The sequence below is a fragment of the Rhododendron vialii genome, chromosome 4a (genome assembly GCF_030253575.1).
Source record: "Rhododendron vialii isolate Sample 1 chromosome 4a, ASM3025357v1".
NCBI lineage: Eukaryota > Viridiplantae > Streptophyta > Magnoliopsida > Ericales > Ericaceae > Rhododendron > Rhododendron vialii.
This window is the reverse complement of record NC_080560.1, coordinates 43482663-43490150: the sequence shown is the minus strand read 5'-3', so window position 1 is coordinate 43490150 and position 7488 is coordinate 43482663. Positions and strand designations below refer to the sequence as shown.

At 36.9% G+C, this 7488-nt stretch overlaps 1 long non-coding RNA gene across 1 annotated transcript; it reads right to left on the bottom strand.

The window, feature by feature from the left end:
- Window positions 1–6285: 6285 nt before the first annotated feature.
- Window positions 6286–7488, bottom strand: LOC131323178 (uncharacterized). The gene is made up of 2 exons (XR_009199104.1): window positions 7345–7488; window positions 6286–6819 (listed from the first exon to the last, which is right to left on the bottom strand). It is a non-coding gene; the product is annotated as an uncharacterized LOC131323178 (long non-coding RNA).

The window sequence follows — 7488 nt, the reverse complement described above, 5'->3', positions numbered from 1 at the left end:
TCTCATTTCTTGGGTATGAAAGGAGGACAAAAAAATAGAACATGAGTGTAGTGAACTCGACATGTTGAAATTTCAAGCTTTTCCTCATTGTTATTTTTTCTTTATCTTCTAACTAGGAGCAATTAAAATAATAGGTCGATTCAGACACACTGCTATTCGGGTTGTTAAATTAACGAACTCGGCTGGTTCAACTAATGATGTTTAGATATCTTCAAAACTAATCGTGATGTGATTGTGATGGGCTTGATTAAAGACTGTTTCACATCATCGACTTGCTTAATCTTATTTTTGAAAGTTGTTAGCTAAATTAGCACAATTCAATTGCTATTGGGCTTGTTCGGCTCGTTTATTAGCCTTAATCCATGATAAGAGGTGGGCCTCATAATGGAACCGGATAACCTTTGAAGTGGATAAAATTGCACGTTTTTTCAACTTAATTATCCTGTTGTCAAATAATACGGCCACAACTGCATGCATCCCCTCGTGGGTTTCCTATTTCATTTTCGAAGAAAAAAATGTAGTCAAGCATTCCTAGTTGTCTATTTCTTGATTTGGAAAGTGGGCCACATAATAACACTAGTGATGATTGAAATTTCAATAGACGTGTTTGTGATAGTTGTGAATACAGATTCTAGACTTTAGTTTTGTATTCTGCTGCAGATTTTAAATTTCGAATTTTAGTAAAAATTGAAAAACATATTTGTTACAACTGCGAGATTATGAGAATCTCTTTTCTTTTTCTTTGTTTTTTTTGCAAAATTTGTGTTGCAAAATCCTCAAAACTATCCGAACCCAGCTTCGGAATTTTGACAATTTCTTTCCTTTTCAGTTTTTTTATTATAAAAGATAATTATTAAGTCCTACCTCTTTACTATCCCGTAATTATTACCAGTAATAAAGTAATATCGGGGTGATTTAAATTCTGCACGTATAAATGGATGTATAACCTTCCATCGCATGCACTAATATCGTAGTTTTTGTTGAGAAGATAATCCGCGTTGCCTGAGGTTAGTCCTGGTGTAGGTATGGACCTCTCCATGATGAGGGGTATATATATATATATATATATACGGTTTCGATCCTCACATTGTTGTGTGGTGGATAATGAATCCTAAACAAAGCTCCAAAGTATCGAATATAATTTCTCCTTTACTAGACTGTACCCATTATCAAACACCTCTGTGACTAGCTCTCTACCGTTGAATAAAAATAGTTTAAATTTTCATCAGTATTTTTCGTGTTTAATAGACTACTAGAACCGATCCAATGTGTACTCGAATTCAACTCGCTTAGTAAAAGAGCCTAAAATTTTGACTTTAGCTCAATCACTATGCAAACAGGTTGTGCTTGAACGAGCTTTTGATGAGCCGAACTCCAGGATTTTTGTGGACGCTCGATTTGTTTGCAACCCTAAGTGGAGCCTAGTTTAAGGTGTAAAACCAATGAGACGGGAAAGTTGGAATAACCAATTAATGCAACGTGGGCCTAGCCCAAACTTGGTGGGAAAACTTGAAACATGGGCCTAAACCAATTAAGAAAAGTTGTAGCCCATCTAGAGCTTTCATGTTCATGTTTATCAAAGCCAGACCAAATGTAGATCGCAGAAGCCCATGTTTTAGGACCTGTTGGGCTGAAAACTGTTGAGCTGACTCTCTGCTTCAATCCCTGCAAAATTGCGATTGGATGTAATTCAACAAAATTCTTGATGGTTTTTGTATCGTTCTGCTGTGGATTGACACAAGATCAGTTTCGTTTCCAAGCATATTAATGCCTGCTATTAGAGATCAGTTTCGTTTCCAAACTTTTTTTGCCAAAATGTCTAACTCTGGAAACAAACGGAGAGAAGGATGACATAGCGTCTTTCACTTGGAAGTTTTGTCAACCATAAATAAAAAACGGCATCCAAACATAAAAAGATCGAAATGAAACCATGTAATGATTTTGTTTTCGTGTCTCGTATACTACGAGAATCGTTCTGTGATTACGGAATAATGCTCTGGTGATCGAGGAAATCACTGGTGTACGTGAATTCCACCGCAAAGAGTATGAATTCAGCACCAATGTCCGGTGAGGAAATCTGAACTCCTTGCTTGTGTTTGACAAGCAACAGCACTTTTTGCAGGGTCGTGGAAATAAGGGAATGATTTTGATCAAAAGGTTAAAAAGAGGCCAATGAGATGGGCATGTTAGCATGTCACCTAATGATGAAAATGACTTTTGCCTAAATGGGTCCAATGTTTGTGGCCCCAACAGAATTACTGATTAATTTTTTTGTGATTTGATACCCTCTCCTAGCGGGACCGGCCACTGCTGTGTGCTTTTCCGTGTTATTATCACACTACGGAGTACTATGGAGTTTATTGTTCGAAGTCTCACATTTCCTAGAGGGGAAGGGAAAAAAAAAAAAAGAAAAAAAAAGTGGACATATAATATGAATTTGAGATAATAATTCAAGACATTTTGATAGATATTCTCAAGGGAGGTTGTATTCAGAATCATTCCATTCGTTTGAAGCAATCGTGATGTCTCATTTTTTAATGGCTCAGGAAGAGAATTTAAAAAGGAAGTCTCTCAGTTTGTATATATTTTAGTTGTATATATTGTTACTGATGTTCTATCACTGCGCAAAAAGTCATATATATTGTTGCTGATGGCCTATCAATGTGATTTTTCGCATTTGCTACTACCTGACGAGTTATGCTAAATAAATGATTCGTATCACTTTTTAAAATCAAGAATAGATCCACATTAAACTCACGACAGTTCTACAGTCATAGCAGAGCCCAATTCTTGAATTTGGGGTGCGCAAGGGACAACATGCGTGTTGGACCAATCGGGGCCGTTCATGGGCCGTCCATTGCCGAGCATGAACGGCCCCGATTGGCCAACCACGCATATTGTCCCTAAGGGGGTGTTGCCTCCATGGTATTCCGAACTATTTACGTAGTAACAAATTACGTGATAGAAAGTCTAAGAATATTATCATTCACTTTTGTTGGTTGATTGGGAAACAATGAGTGACTTACATTGTGTGGCACCGATCTTTAATTTATGTTGAGTTGAGTTGAATTTTTAAGCCCTTTTAGTTATGATGAGTTTGGGAATATCTCCTAAAATCAAGCCCGGCGCGGCCTGTCCCAATAAAATAATAACAATGACGTCCATTGTATATTTATACTATCGGAAAATATGAAGAAGGAAAAAAAAAGAAAAAAAAAAGAGCTACTACTATACCTATATATACACAATATCCGCTTTTTACTGCGTACATATGTTCCTTGGTCTTCGAATGACTATAGTTATTCCGATTGTTAAAATATAATTTATAATAAGTGGGGATGAATAATTTATATTTGGACATTATACTTTAGAAAAATAAATGTGCTCGTTGAACGGGCTTGGAATATAAAACTTTAAGAGGGCCAGGCATAGGAATATTGAATGAAGCCTGACTACTAATGGGCTGGGCTTGGACATGCACAAGTCTCGTTATTATCTATTACAAGCCCGGCCCAGCCAAATGTTTGCGCATCTCTAACCACATGGATATGTCACATAGTACTCCGAGAGTACCCGATAATTGGCAGTTCCGGACAGCCATAGAGAGGGTGGGAGGGAAGGAAGGAAAGAGTGACAGCAGCGTCAATACACAGGGCAAAGGTATATTGCTTTTCGACATCCACTTGTGGACACCATCATTTTGTTCTTTGAAGTCGTGACACTTTGGTAAAAGATCAGTTCCCTAACTAAAGCATAAAATCTAAGCATATTATTGGTATCAAATCTTCCTGGATCGTTGTGTAATTAGGTTGACCAATAATATATACCGTTTGTGAAAATAGACATCTGAAATGATAATCGCAAGCCCTACCATCACGCGTAAAATTGTTCTGTGCTTCGAGAGTAATGCTCACTCCAATCTCATACTGATAGGGTCTCACGATCGAGTTAAGTAGTATTAAGTAATTTAAATGATAGGAATGAACATTTTACTTTAGAAGTATTGAATAATTCTCTATCAAAATCCAACTCAAGAAAAATGCATATCGATGAATGCTCGAGAATCGATTTGATATGAAATTAAAAGTTATAAATATAAGAAGACCGTAAATTTTTGTTTTCAAAAGAGATGAAATTTATTGGTCATGAGTCATGACGAGGTTGATTTTCGTGACCAATAACCATGACACAATGGAATTATTTTAGTTGGAAAGGAGGTTCAAATCTTCATTCTTCAAGCATGTTCTCATAGTTTTGAATTTCAATTGCATATCCCATTTTCCTAGCTAACATGCAATAATTAGCATGCTAACCAAAAGAATAATTGCCATGCTAAAATAGATTAATTATAGACATGATTGGGTCAAAAGACCTATCACATCTAGCTGATGAATCACACAGAGGGGAATCATTTGTTGCTGAATGGAAGGGGAAGTGATGGACAGAGCCGGGCTTGGGCTAAGTCCCACAAGACTTCAGGCTTGTGCAACCTCTACCATGAGCAGCTCAAAAAAAATTACACCCAATATAACCTTGATTTTTTTTTTTTTATGTTCTTTTGTTTTCTACTAAATTAATATTAAGTGGACAACTAAGTTTTGGGATCGGACTTGGGCAACTCAAATATCAAAGTCAGCACCGGTGATGGGGCTGAAAACCTAAGCCTTTATCTACCCTATAGCCAATACAGATCGTAAAAGTACTATATAACATTCCTAAGATGAATTGATATATTTCCAAGGCAGGGAATCTCAGAAGAATAGTAGTAATACAGCCTACTCGCATGGATTCTTGATCGCCTTGACTTGCTCAGTATTAGACCCTAATCACATGGGTTTTTTTTTTTAAAAATCGGGAGTCGTTACCAATTTACACACAACTCGACTAATTTAGTAATCTCAATGTAGTCATGCAAAATTTTAATCACCTTCCTCGTGTCTTTTAGGAAATATGTATTAAACCTTGCATAGTTTGTAATGATAGAAAGTGATTCAATTCCTTGAAATGATTGATATTGAAATGATTGATATTCACCTCTGAAACGGATATTAAGCTCACCAATCCTCTCCAATTAGGGTGAATATTGGTGAGGTATACAAGCTTAAAAGAAAATCATCTCCATTTGGTATGTGCCGACAACGAATTCAGATAGGCTTTTATGTATAGACTTCGCGACATTTAGAGTTAATTAGATATCTACAACATTATGCGCTCGGTGTCCACATTTTATATATCATAATCTCCTTGGACCAGATGATCGTAGTCATTGTTTTTTTGGACTTAATGACCACATAAAAAGTTGGATGTTAGAGTTGAAAGGACTGGCAATTTGATTTGATTGATCAACACAAATGGAATAAGTTCCTTTTGCCAGAATTGCATCAAATGTCAAACTGAGCTTCAGTAGTACTGGCTTATTCTATTTGTCTTGTACAAAGAAAGTAAGCAAATAAGTGAAAAACAGAAGCAGAATACGGCCCTTTCATCTCTGATTGATTGATAGTGTAATGGTAACTTACTTTTACTTGAAATTTCTCATTATCGATTGGTGAAACGGTCACTCAATATTTACTCCTAGTGATAAAAGGTTATTTCTGTACCAAAGAAATTTGGTTTTTTTGAAAAATCCCGAGATCAAGCGAATTTTGGTGGTGATCTTGGGGCATTGTCGTATAACCTTCGCGATTTGCCTTGTGCCATTTTACTTTTAAAATAACAGCAGAAAGGACATAAGTTTTGTAGTATTAATATTCGATCGCACAACAGTTGGGCTAGGGGTGTGGAAAAATCCGGCCTGCCCGAGCCGACCTGCACTGACACCTGGGGTTGGGGAGCATGAACAGTTTGAGTTGGGCGGGTGATAAGTTGAATGATGGCGGTTTGGATTGACTACGGGTTTAATTTCTCAATCTATTATGAACTCGATCAAACCTGCTCCACGTAACGAATTCTTAATTTGGGTGTCAAGTGACAATGCTTGAGAAACAAATATCTTCCAAATCAAGAGTGAGGAATTGTGAGATAAGTTCCAATAAAATATTTCTATTTGGGTAGTACATCAGAGCAGTCACGAGGACAATAAAACTCTTCCACATAAAAGAATAGGAGTATTTTTTCTCTCACTTCTCTCCCAAAACAACGAAACTGATCATGCCTCTGTCGCACAGCATATTTTCTGCTTACCAAATACAGTCGAAATTAATAGCCCCAATAAAAACAAAAAAAAATAGCACACATCCACACCCTCAATGTGTGTGTGAGAGAGAGAGAACTTGGACCGTGGAGTACTCTCTACAAAACTAGAGACAACTTAATTAAGAAATTACTTCATGGTAAATTTTACATCAAATTGAAGGGAAAATATGATATGCTAATTAAATTTGGAGAGACGCTAATAAAGTCTAATTTGAATAGCTCAGGAGGGATAGACAAGGAAGGAGAACGTGAGTTGGGCGGGAATGGGGAAAGACGATGAACAAATCTTATATCAGACATTTCCGATATAAGACTTGTGACAAAACAATGAAAAGAGACGGAAGAAATGGAACGGGGTCTTACAAGGTCAAGAAAAGGCCTTACAAGGTCAAGAACACACTTGACACAAAGGAAAACAAAAAGCAACGAGTCAAAGGGAAGGAAACAAAAATAAAAATTAGAACGAAGGAGGAGAGGTTGTGGAGAAAAGCTCAGGTAGGATAGCACCAATGCTTCAACAAGCCGCCGTCAGGGTGTGGGGCCCACCTCCAAATGGAAAATCTTCGGTGATGGTGCTCCGATTGCCCGAGATCTCTTGCTGTCCATTGCTTTGTTGAAAGAGACCTGCAACAACAATGAGAGTACGGATATGAAATGAGAAAAGAAGAAATTGATTGAATTCCAAACTTTTTTTTAGGTAACTCAGAAATTTTATTACAGAGAGCAACTAATAATTAAGAAAAGAATCATCAGATACAACACAAAACCAAGGCAAAGAAGATCCTAAACAAAGAAGATTAAAATTAAACCAGCCTAATAAGAGAATATATAATGTGAAATCTGCCAATTATGATAGAGTAAAGGACGGATTTATAGTTTTCACATTCCTATTAGGGCAGCTTGAATCCTCACTTCAAACTTGATCTGACAAAAAAAGTGAAAGAAAAAATTGTTCGTAAAGCTCTGTTTGTTCCACCGTAAAATATTTTCGTCAAAAGTCTACTATAGCTTTTAGGTAAGGCTTGATTTGTGGCTGATTTTTCTAAAGACGAGGTTGGGTTGGAGAAACTTTGACTACGTACACAAAAGATCAGGTACTACTAAAAAGCTTTAAAAAATAATGCTGCGAAAGAGGTTTATGGCTCATACCTTGTGGAAAATTCTGTCCGGCTTTCTGCTGTGAAAGCTTTTCTCTTTCTCCCATTGGAAAAAGCACACTATCTTGGAGAGAGAGAGAGAGAGAGGGAGAGAGAGAGAGAGAGAGAGGAATGAGAGAATGAAGAAACTGAGGCA